This window comes from Nelumbo nucifera, chromosome 2 (assembly GCF_055504915.1).
Source record: "Nelumbo nucifera cultivar China Antique chromosome 2, China Antique-T2T, whole genome shotgun sequence".
Classification (NCBI taxonomy): domain Eukaryota; kingdom Viridiplantae; phylum Streptophyta; class Magnoliopsida; order Proteales; family Nelumbonaceae; genus Nelumbo; species Nelumbo nucifera.
In genome coordinates, this window is record NC_142650.1 from 87,715,324 (window position 1) to 87,729,175 (window position 13,852).

The window sequence follows — 13,852 nt, forward strand, 5'->3', positions numbered from 1 at the left end:
CAAGCAAAGTTGTGATCTAATCTGTATCAAGGTCCACAAGATGCTATTACAGCTGGAGATACCAATGCGTCTGCGGTTTGAAGAAGATTTATATTGCCGTCAACCTTTACAGGAGAGCCACAATATATGATACAACAATATCAAGATGCAATGGCAATTTGTAGATGGGCAGGGCCCATTGATTTTTTCATTACTTTCACCTGTAATCCAAAATGACTTAAAATTCAAGAAGAATTAAACCGAATACCATGGCAACGAGCGAAAGATAGGCCTGATTTGGTTGCTAGGATCATCCATATTAAATTGAAGCAATTACTTTTAGACTTAAAGAAGAATAAACTATTTGGAGAATTTATTGCAGGTATTTACATATCTAATTAAATTTCATCATAAAAAATGTAATAATCATTATCATGTAATAATTATTTTTTCTTTTTAAATTATAGTTGTCCATGTAGTTGAATTTCAAAAGAGAGGGCTTCCACATTGTCACATACTCATAACCCTAGCAAAAAAAGATAAGCTTGTAACAATTGATGATATCGACACTATCATATGTGTAGAAATACCTCTTAAGGAAAAGAACCATCTTCTTTATGAAATAGTGGTCCGGTGTATGATACATGATCCATGTGGTGAGCATAATCCAAATAGTCATTGTATGGTCGACGGGAAGTGTTCGAAAGGTTACCCAAAACTATTTTGTAGTGAGACCATTATAGGCAAGAATGGATTTGTTGCATATCGAATGCAAAATGATGGAAAAAAAGTTATGATAAATGGGATTAAGATTGACAATCGATGGGTCATTACATATAATCCATATTTATTATTAAAGTATGATGCACATATCAATGTTGAAGATGTGTACAAACAAAAGCCATTAAGTACTTATATAAGTACATACACAAGGGCTCAAACCGAGTAACTGTATTATTAAAGAAAATAATGTATCCATTACAAATGGTGGAATGCAACAATATCAACAAGTGGATGAGGTCAAGAAATATTGTGATTGCCATTACATATCTTCAGTTGAGTCATGTTGGAGGATATTTAAATTTGAAATTCAAAAATACTTTCTAGTAGTTGAGCGCTTACAATATCATTTGTCGAATCAACAAATGCTCGTATTTTCAGATTTTGATGACTTCAACACAATTCTTGTTTGCTCGAGTGTTAGAGATAATATGTTGACAAAATGGTTTGAAACAAATTGAAATCATGAAGATGCAAGAACCTTAACATATATGGAATTTCATACACAATGAGTGTGGAACAAAAATAGAAAAAATGGACAAGAAGAAAACGACAAATATGTATACGGAGAATATATTATGCACATGCAAACTCAGGTGAAAGGTATTATTTGCGTATGTTGCTTCATAAAATAAAAGGAGCAATGTGTTTTGAGGATGTAAGGACATTTAATGGTGTTGTACATGCAATATTTAAGGAGGCTTGCTTAGCTTTAGGGTTGCATGACGATGATAATGAATGGCATGAAGCAATACCTGTGGCATCACTATAGGCGTTGGGGTCACAATTAAGAAATTTATTTTGTGAGATTTTAATGTTTAGTGAAGTTACAAATCCATTGGAGCTTTGGGAACAACATTGGGAAGACATTGCAGATGATCTTCAAGCAACCATGAGAAAATATACTTGTGATCTTACATTAGAATTAGGTGCACCCACATTGAAAGACATGGCTCTTTATGAAATTGAAAATATTTTAAATAAAAATGGAAGGTCTTTAAAAGAATTCTCATCCATGCCAATGCCATCCGATCATTATTTTTAACACTTATGCAATAAGTTGATTTGTGAAGAATTTAATTATGACAGTGCGGTGGAAGCTCAAAACTTTGCTACATGGCATGAAGGCTTAAATACAGATCAAAAATTGATTTTTGACAAGATAACGGAAGCGCATAACAATGAACATGGTGGTTTATTTTTTGTTTAGGGGAGTGGTGGAACAAGGGAACTTACCTTTGGAAAACAATCATTACCAAGTTTAAGGCTGAGAATAAAATTGTTCTGTCAATTGTTTCTTCAGGAATTGATGCTTTATTATTATCAGGAGGAAGAATAACTCATTCAACGTTCAAGATTCCTTTAGATTTACATGAATTATCATGTTGTTCAATCAACCAACAAACAAATTTAGCTAAATTGATCCAAAAGGCGGATTTAATTATTTGGGATGAAGCTCTTATGACAAATAGGAATGCATTTGAAGTGGTTGACAAAACTTTTAGCAATATAATGAAATGAATGTCAGCAATTGTGTACAATTTTTGGAGGGAAATTGGTTACTCTTGGAGGTGATTTCCATAAAATCTTGCTAGTTATCAGGAAAGGTAGAAGATAACAAATTGTTGCATCAATGATTCACAGATCACACTATGGGATCATTGTCAAGTTCTTATGCTTAAAACCAATATGCGTATTCTATCTTTGAACATTACAGAAGAAGAGTGTCTACAATTACAAGAATTTGCATATTGGGTTTTATAGATTGGAGATGGTAAGGTGCTGATTATATCTTTTGTTCAAGGTAAAGAACCAAATTGGATACAACTTCCAAGAAAGTTTCTTATTGACAACAATAATGGAGGAATGCAACTTCTTTTTTATACGATGTATCCATGCTTCCATATCAAAGGATGATCCAAAAATAAAGATGCAATTCTGCAAAATGGCGTGTGTGATGTGGTTTTAGCCTCTATAAGGACAGATTGTTATATACCCGAATCTCTTGAAAGCAAAAATTTTGCAGACATTTTGAGAGCATGGCATCTAGCCGTGCATTGGGAATATATCTTCCATAATTATATTAATTTATAAAATTTATGGGGAAATATTTTCAATATATGAATTCGGATTTTCTCTTCACAGAGTGCACCTCACATCAATCTCACAATACTTTTAGTCATGCATTGAGAACGTTTTCCATACTTGATTGTCATTCATGGAAAGGTAGATCCCAATGTAAACATTGCAATGTGCTAGGTTGGTGTGAGGCGTGCTTTGTGAGGAGTAAATCCAATTTCTAAATATACACCTAGATCTTGTGCTATCTGGATATTTGTACAATTTTTGCTTTCAGGAATTTTATCTGATCATATGGTAGACCCAATTAGCAGGGTTAGCATGATATGTGTGCAAATGCCCATTGACCATGAGAGCCTGCCCTTCTTTGCTTCAAATAAAGGGATGTTGAGTGACTAACTGAATTATTGAATCATTATCAATGTTGGATGGTCATTAGCATTAATAGTGGAAGAGTGAAATGCTAGGAATGTACAAGTAGGAAGATGCAAGAGTGAGTGTTGTAAGAAGTCTTAAAGGGAAGAAGATCGCTTACTTGAAGTATCAATGACTTGATCATGGATACCATTTTGCCTTGACAATTAGGAGATTATGGAATTTTCTTTTGGGGGCCAAGCTAAACAAGAAAATGAGATAGGGATGAGAAGAAGTAGGATTTGGGGAAAAATTTCTTGAGATTAGGGGTGTAAACGGATCAAATTCAAATTGGATCAGGCAATATTCAAATTCGAATCCGACAAAAAATTTGATATCCGAATTTGATTTGACATTTGATGGATATTGAAAATTAATATCCGAATTCGAATCCAATTAAATATTCAAATATTTGATTTTATTCAATTCAAATTCAATTAATTAATTATTTTAGATAATTAATAAAATATAAATTATTTATATAACTTAATTATATAAAATATTTTATATATTATATAAGAACTAAATAATTAGTCGAATTTGGATATCTATCGAATCGAATTAGGTCAAATCCGATTAACTATTTGGTATGAATAGGATATTCGAATTTGACCGGTTAGATATTCGAATTATCCAAATTTGATTCGATTATGTCGAATATCAAATTTGAAATTGGATTTTCGAATACCATTTATACCCCTACCCGAGATGGTTTGGGTTTATAGAACTTCTAAAGAAAAATAAATAAGTTTTTTTTTTGGAATTGGAATTGAATAGCCTTGAGAGTGATCCATTACAATTTTAGTTCATTTTTTTATTTGGGGGGGGGCAAGAACCCACTTAATTATGTTTCTAACCTAGCCTTCACTAGGTAACCATGGTTTTAACAAAAAAGTTTGGGAGAGCCAAGGACCCCACCAATATATTTGGCTCCTCCCCTAGTTAGGGATGTCAACGGGTCAAGTTCAGTACAAGTTTGCTTCCACCCTAATCTGACTTGATCTGATTCGAGAGCATGTCGTTTCCAAACCCATTCTGATGCCATAGGGCTCAACCCTATACTGATCTAACCTAACTTCCAATCTCTAAAAGACATTAATTTAAGTTGGAATTTGGTTAATAGGTTTTAATGTGACATTTACTCCATAGTGAAAGAAGAATAACCAAAATAAATAGGGAAATTGTCTAAAACTCACCATGAGTTTTCAACTTTTCTCTTAAACTCACCACAACTTTTCAAAATGTCTAAAACTCACCATGTCACTGACTTGACGTTAAACAGGCTAACGGGTGTTAATATATTACCATTTTAACCTTCATAGAAAAATATAAAATATATACAAACTAATGGGTGTTTATATATTACCATTTTAATATTTAGACATGAAAAAAAGGAAAAATGTTCAACAAATATTTTCAAATATAAAATACATAAAAATAACAAAAAAATATAAAAATTATAAAAATTGTAAACAAAATAAAAAGTTATTTTCAAATTATAGAAACTATAGAAATTGAAAAACAAAATCAAAAAATAAAAATTATAGAAAAAACACAGAAATTACAAATAAATAACAAAAAATATAGGACAATTTATAGATTATAGAAAATAGAAAATGTAGAAAACAGATATTATAACAAAACACTAAAAATTCAAAAAAAACAAGAAAATTGAAAATTGAAAAAGACCATTTTTCTTCTAACTCGCAATTAAAGCGTAATTTGGTCATGAAAAATGTTATTTATGTTGACATGGACACCTCTGTTAAGAAGCATTAACGGTGCACTAATGGAAGGTGAGTTTTGGAAAATAAAAACTTAGTGACATGGGGAGTTTTAAACATTTCGAAAAGTTGTAGTGAGTTTAAGGGAAATGTTAAAAACTCATGGTGAGTTTTAGACAATTTCCCAAATAAATATGAAACAAAATCTTAAACTTTAAAATTATAAAGTTAGACATCATAGCAAATTACAAGAATACCCTACATAACTTGCACAATAGGTTAGCCAAATCCAAATCTACTACTGGTTAAAGAATCAAAATTGTAACCCAACCTTACACCTAAATAAACTTAACCCAAACCTAATCATGTAGGATCGAGTCATAACCCGACCCATTGACTCATCGCTAGTTGAGTAGTTGTTGTCACTCACTTCCATGCAGTAGGTCTTAGGATTGAAATAAGAGAATGTTTTAGTCCCCTAAAATGTTGTACTAGGAGTCTGGGATGTAATCTCTCCTTGGGTCACAACATTTCGGTGCTTTAAAACAGACTAGTCTGGTTAATACAACTTGGTTTGATTTTTTATGGATCCATTTTTGAACCTAGTTGGTTGGAATGGTGACCTGGTCAAAATCCCAATTGTTATTACAAAATCCCTATTTGATCAACGACCCATAAATCTAAATAGTTGAACCTAAGGATTAAAGTATCTGTATCGAGTATTGTATCTTTGGAAACGCATGGATACGGACAAAACATATGAAAAACTTGGATACACTAGAAAAACACATGTAAATCTAATATATCTATACTACTAATAAAAGAGTGAATAGTCCCATTTTCTAGACTTTTCATTAGACATTATTACCATTTTATCTAAGCAACAACAACGAGCATAAAAAAGGGAATATATGTCCTTTACTTTCACTCCAAAAACTACCCACTTATAACAGTTAAGAAACTACCCACTTATAACTGTTCAAAAACTGTCCACTAGTCATAAATAGTTTTGTCTTAGAGATATTATCACGTGCAAATGCACATACATGTTTACTAGTATATATTAAAGGAATGATTTCAGGCCAAAGCCCCTACAGTCAGACATGTGGCCCATCTACATTTAGACACCTGTCATTCCAAAGATTTAAACAAAATTGACACATGTCAAATTCTGATTAATGGTAGTTCAAGAATAGAGCCCACTAGAAATGTGTCAAATTCTAGTTAGTGGTAGTTTAAGAAAAGAGCCTACTAACATGCAGAGTGGAGCCATCACCATGTAGAGTTGTGAGAAGTGGGAAGCTCCCACTTTCAATCATTTCCTAAAAAAAAGGAAACTATGCTATTAATTATTGTTAACTACTAAACTAATTAATTAATTTCAGCTATTGATTACTAATAATAATTACTGTTAACTACTTCTAATTAATTAATTATAGCTATTAATTACTCATAATAATTATTGTTAATTACTAATTAATTACTGTTAACTACTTCTAATTAATTAATTCTAGCTATTAATTACTAATAATAATTACTCACTGATAATTATTAATTACTCAAAATAATTTCTTATAATAATTACTGATGTTACTTAATTGTTGATAATAATTCATTAGTGATAATATTGCTCATTATTAATTCGGAAAATAATTTATTATAATAATTACTACTAATACTTAATTATTGATAATTTATTACTAACAATATTGCTTATTATTAATTTGAAATGATAATTAATAAATATTTTCATAATGGTAATTAATAATTTGGAAATAATCATTTTATATTTTTATTAACTCATATGAATTATTTTAAAAATAAATATTTAATGTTAATTATTTATATTATAATTATTATCAAAAATTATAATTCATACATTTATATGAAATAATTAATTATATTGTTATAAGTAATTATAATTAATAATATTATTTTAATTAATATAATTATATCATTATTATCAATAATTATAATTAATTATTACTACTACTAATGATGATAATTATTACTTTAGAATGTTAATTAATCAGTGATAATTAATAAGCATTTTAATAATGTTAATTATTAATTGGGATATAATCATTTTATATTAATATTAATTCATATTAAATATTTTTATAAATATATAATTAGTGTTACTTATTTATATTTTTATTATTACAAGTAATAATAATTAATACTATTATTATTATCCAATAAATAATTCATTTAGTGAAAGTTAAATTATAAAATTTTCAATTATTCAAAATTGTTAAACTTAAAGAATTATAAAAGAAAATATTATTTTATGACTTAACTAAAAATTGTAATTATAACAAATTAATTACTTAATAAAAATAAAAATAAAATAACAATAATGATATTAATAGTAGTTGTAATAATAATACTTTAATATTACTGATTTCAAAACCAATACACACATAATACGAATATATTATTAGTTAATAATAATAATATACTTATTATTATTACTGATTTCATAATTGTTAATATATTATTAATCTATTAATAATACTAATTATTATTAAAAAATGTTAATAGAAAAATTTAATTACTTAAAATTATTTTCTGAAATTACCCATTTTAATACAGACATATAATTAATTATTAATTATAAATTTCTTAAAATTATTATTTATTGAATAATTTTAATTACACTTTGATTTAATGACCTTATTTTTGAATAATTTTTTTTTTATATTCAATAATTTTTCTTGCAAAAATCCAAATAAGTTTTCATTTGCAATGCTAACCATTTTATTTTTCTCTTATTCAGTTTTCCAAAAGATAAAAAAATAAATTAATGATATTTACCTGTTTTTATCAAACTATGTATTTATCAAGTTGTTGTCATTGATGATGACGATGATGATGAGTCAACTTTTTGAAAGAGAGGGGTACTAATAATAATTAATGACTTCTAACTAATTAATTTCAGCTATTAATTACTAATAATAATAACTCACTGATAATAATTTCTTATAATAATTACTGCTAATACTTAATTACTGATAATATTTCTCATTGTTAATTCGGAATAATAATTAATCAATGATAACTAATAATGATTTTCATAATGGTAATTAGTAATTCGGAAATAATCATTTTATATTTATATGAACTCATATTAATTATTTTGAAAATAAATATTTAGTGTTAATTATTTATATTAGAATAATTATCAGAAATTATAATTCATACATTTATATGAAATAATTAATTATATTATTGTTATCAATAATTACAATTAATTGTCTACATATATATATATAAAGAATGATTTCAGGCCAAAGCCCCCTATAGTCAGACATGTCGCCTATCTACATTTAGACACCTGTCATTCCAAGGATTTAAATGAAATTAACACTTGTCAAATTCTAATTAATGGTAGTTCAAGAATAGAGCCCACTAGACATGTGTCAAATTCTGGTTAGTGGTAGTTCAAGAAAAGAGCCGACTAACATGCAGAGTGGAGCCCACCACCATTCAGAGTTGTTAGAAGTGGGAAGCTCCCACTTTCTATCATTTCCTAAGAAAAAGGAAACTGTTGTTAACTACTAAACTAATTAATTAATTCCAGTTATTGATTACTAATAATAATTACTATTAACTATTTCTAATTAATTAATTACAACTATTAATTACTAATAATAATTATTATTAATTACTGTTAACTACTTCTAAATAATTAATTTAAGCTATTAATTACTAATAATAATTACACAATGATAACAATTAATTCCTCAAAATAATTTCTTATAATAATTACTACTGTTACTTAATTGCTGATAATAATTAATTAGTGATAATATTGCTCATTATTTATTTGGAAAATAATTTATAATAATAATTACTACTAATACTTAATTATTGATAATTTATTACTAACAATGTTGCTCATTATTAATTCGAAATGTTAATTAATAAATATTTTCATAATGGTAATTAATAATTCGGAAATAATCATTTTATATTTATATTAACTCATATTAATTATTTCAAAAATAAATATTTAATGTTAATTATTTATATTGTAATTATTATCAGAAATTATAATTCATAGATTTATATGAAATAATTAATTATATTATTATAAGTAATTATAATCAATAATATTATATTAATTAATATAATTATATTATTATTATCAATAATTATAATTTATTATTACTACTACTAATGATGATAATTATTACTTCGAAATGTTAATTAATTAATGATAATTAATAATCATTTTAATAATGTTAATTATTAATTGGGATATAATCATTTATATTAATATTAACTCAAATTAAATATTTTATAAATATATAATTAGTGTTACTTATTTACATTATTATTATTACAAGTAAATATAATTATTACTATTATTATTCTCCAATAAATACTTTATTTAGTGAAAGTTAAATTATAAAATTTTCAATTATTCAATATTGTTAAACTTAAAGAATTTTAAAAACAAATATTATTTTGTGAATTAGATAAAAATCATAATTTTAACAAATTAATTACTTAATAAAAATAAAAATAAAATAATAATAATAATGGTAATAGTAGTAGTAATAATAATACTTTAATATTACTGATTTCAAAACCAATACACACATAATAAGAATATATTATTAGTTAATAATAATAATAATATACTTATTATTATTACTGATTTCATAATTATTAATATATTATTAATCTATTAATAATACTGATTATTATTAAAAAAACGTTAATAGCAAAATTTAGTTACTTAAAATTATTTGCTGACATTACCCCTTTTAATTCAGACAGATAAATAATTATTAATTTTTAATTTCTTAAAGTTATTATTTATTGAGTAATTTTAATTATTGTTTATTTAATGACCTTATTTTTGAATAATTGGTTTTTTATGTTCAATAGTTTTTCTTGCAAAAATCCAAATAATTTTTCATTTACAATGCTAACCATTTTATTTTTCTCTTATTCAGTTTTCCAAAAGATAAAAAAAATAAATTAATGATATTTACTTATTTTTATCAAATTATGTATTTATCAAGTTGTTGTTATTGATGATGACGATGATGATGAGTCAACTTTTTGAAAGAGAGGGGTACTAATAATAATTAATGACTTCTAATTAATTAATTTCAGCTATTAATTACTAATAATAATAATTCACTGATAATAATTTCTTATAATAATTACTGTGAATACTTAATTACTGATAATATTTCTCATTATTAATTCGAAGTGATAATTAATCAATGATAAGTAATAATGATTTTCATAATGGTAATTAATAATTTGGAAATAGTCATTTTATATTTATATTAACTAATATTAATTATTTTGAAAATAAATATTTAATGTCAATTATTTATATTAGAATTATTATCAGAAATTATAATTCATACATTTATATTAAATAATTAATTATATTATTATTATCAATAGTTATATTAATTAATATAATTATATTATTATTATCAATAATTATAATTAATTATTACTAGTAATAATGATTTCTGATAAAAATCAATTACTATTTATTATTACTTCTGATAATTAATTCCTTAATTATAACAATGATAATTATTACTCCGGAATGTTTATTAATTAATGGTAATGAATAAATATTTTTATAATTTTAATTATTAATTGGGATATAATCATTTTATTATTATAAATATATAATTAGTGTTACTTATTTTCTTTGTTATTATTATTATTATTATTATTATTATTATTATTATTATTATAATTCTTAATTTTTAAAATACCAAATTAAAAATAACTTTTTATTTTTATAAAATATTTAACTTACGGTCGAGCTCGAACCTAGGTGAAGTTGAGCTTACGAACTTTTGACTGGAGCTAAACTAAAACTTAAGTCTCTAGCTCAAACTTGAGCCGTATACTTTTGGTTTGTCTCAAATCCACCCCTACCTGTTAACCTAGAGTCCTAGACGACTGAACAACTGACATATTATCCAAAGGAGAAAATGGTTCAACCTCTAGACGAGGTATTAATGGGGTTAATGGTTCAACCTGACAACCAAAATCCACATGATGAAATGTGCTATGAACATCAATAGCATTATTCCAAACTAATGGAACAATATTGAATCTATTTATACCTTCCATATTAGAAATCAGATTTATCTACTTCCAATCAAATAAGGTGGGACTTTAGAAAAAATGTTCTAAAGATTAGGAGAAAACTGATCGGCCATGAACTTGATAAATGGAGGCCACATCGAGTATCAGGGGTGTCCAGGTTCGGTTAACTAAATCATGGGCAATTTTTATAAATCGAACCGATGCAATCGATTTTTCCATTTCTCCAAACCGAAACTGAACCAGTACCACCGGTTAATCGGTTCGCTAGTTTCGATTTTTGACCGATTTCATTCTTCGATTTTTCAGTTTTTTATATTTATAATATATATTATATAAATATATGTATAATATTATATTTTAAATAATAAATGATATATAGTATATTTATAAATAGATTATTATAAATATAATATATGTATATATTTATATATATAATGAATATATATTTATATATAATATATAGAAAATATGTGACATATATTAAATATATATATACCGGTTGGTTCGATCAACTGCTGGTTTTTTTGTAAGTTAACCGAAAACTGAAACGATCCTTTAATTTTTCAAAAATACCAAACCAAAAGTGAACCGATTGATTCAGTTAACCACATTTTCAGTTCGATTTTCTTGGTTTGATTCGATATTTCATGGACACCCCTATCGACTATGGTTTTAGTATCAGTATATTATGTGCCGCATAGAGAGGCTACATCTCATTCCTTCAAACCTAATATTCGTTTCTCCTAATACCCAAAAAAACCCATATCCCCTTTTCTTATACTCCATTCTTTTCTGCTACTTTGTTAAAGTGGGGCACCATATTCTCTCTCTCTCTCCCCCTTCCTGAGCATTTTGTTAAATTAAAAACTTGAAGCTTTGGACAACTACTACTCTACCGTATCAATGGAGACAAGATAATGAATCAGCAGAAGTAAAAGGTTGTGATATCCATCGTGTCCATCACTAATTGGCCAAAAATTGGAAATGCCAAAACATTTTTAAGTGTCTGATCAATCACTGGGCAGATGGCTTACTCAGCATGACTACTCCAAATTGTCCCCTACTTGATGGGCAACTTCAATTGGACACATCATCTATCCACGTAGTACAAGAATCATGAGTGACCTAATTGGGGTGCCTGTTGTATTTCTGCATCTTCATTCAAATAGGAAATCTAGTCACCATTAAACTAACTGAAGTAGTAGTCAAGTTGAAGAAACCTTGAATTGCAGTAAAGGATTAGCTACCCTACCAATTGATGCAGAAAGTGACCAAAAGATGAATCAACTGATGTTGAACAACCCAAACCCAAAATAAAATAGCAATTGTCTTGACTTCCACTCAAATATTGCTGGCATGTTTGACAGATGATTGGGAGATGACAAATCACTCTGCCAATAATTTTTTCATTCAGATATGGTGCTGAAGTACATGAATCATGAAAGGTGGCCATACAGATTACTCAACTCAACATATATAACCTTCTTCCAACTATATGGGTTCGGCTACACAAATCCTGTTCAGCCATTCTGCTTTGTGTGGTGTCATAACTTTTGTTAAATAATGAATCCTTTAAGTTGGGACAATTGATTTGAGGGTCCATAGTTTAACAAAAGGATATAGCTGTGTCATATCCTTTGTTATTATAATTTTTTTGGTAAAGAAGATTTCATTAAAAACGCCATTATGAATGCTTGGATGCTATTTCTCTTATTAAGGGTCCATTTGCTTCATGAGAATAGGAGTTTCGAATCAGAATTGGAATGGATCATTCAGATTTTAAGTATATGGTTGGATGGAATTAGAATCTCATTCTCATTTTTGGTGAAATAGAATTTTCCTGTTTGAGGAAATGATCATTCCCTCTTTCTTTCTTGGAAATGAAATCACATAGCAGCTGATTCTGATTCCTGTCTGAACTAAAACAGACTATAGGAATAGATCATTCCAATTCTGATTCCAATGAATTTTGATTTTGATGCCAATTCCAATTATAAGCCAAAGGGACCCGTAGACCCTTAAATCATTTCTCCCAATTATATGGGATCGGCTAACGAATCCTGTTGGGCCATTCTGCTCTAGTCAGTGCCATATCCTTTTGTCCCTCAAATCATTGTGGTAGACAAAATAAAAAAGTAAAGGGCCTTTTGGCCCTAATGAAAGATGATTAAAAGAAATAAACAGAATCAAAGAGCCATCACCAAATCCAAAAAGAATCAATAATAAGTCACTTAATGGTAGGACAAAGGACCATGCCACAACCACAACAACATTTAACAGGCTAGGCCAAGGCAGTGAACATGTCTTTCCAATTTTAATGGATTATCAAAACATCATGGACTTGGGCTTTTAGGCCTCAAACAAGATCCTTTTCATTTCAATAGAAAAAAAAAAACTTTTTCAAACAAAAAATTCTCAAATAAAGACATCCAAAGATTATAAACCTGTGTGTGTGTGTGTTGGAATCTCTAGCCATATGGCTAGTCCAAGCCCGTTACCTTAAGCACTTGTTGAATTAAAAAGTTAAAACTTTGGACAACTACTCCACTAGCAATGGAGAAGTAATGATGATTCAGCTGGAACTGTCACGCTGAGTAAAGGTTGTGATATCTACCATGTCTATCACTAATTAACCCAAAAATTTGAAAAGCTAATACATTTTTTTTAAGTGCCTCAGTCCTCAGGCAGCTGAGTGATGAATATGTTAGGGTTCATATGGGTTACTGACTCCTCCAAAGTGTCCCCTACTTGATGGACAGTTTCAATTGGCCACATCA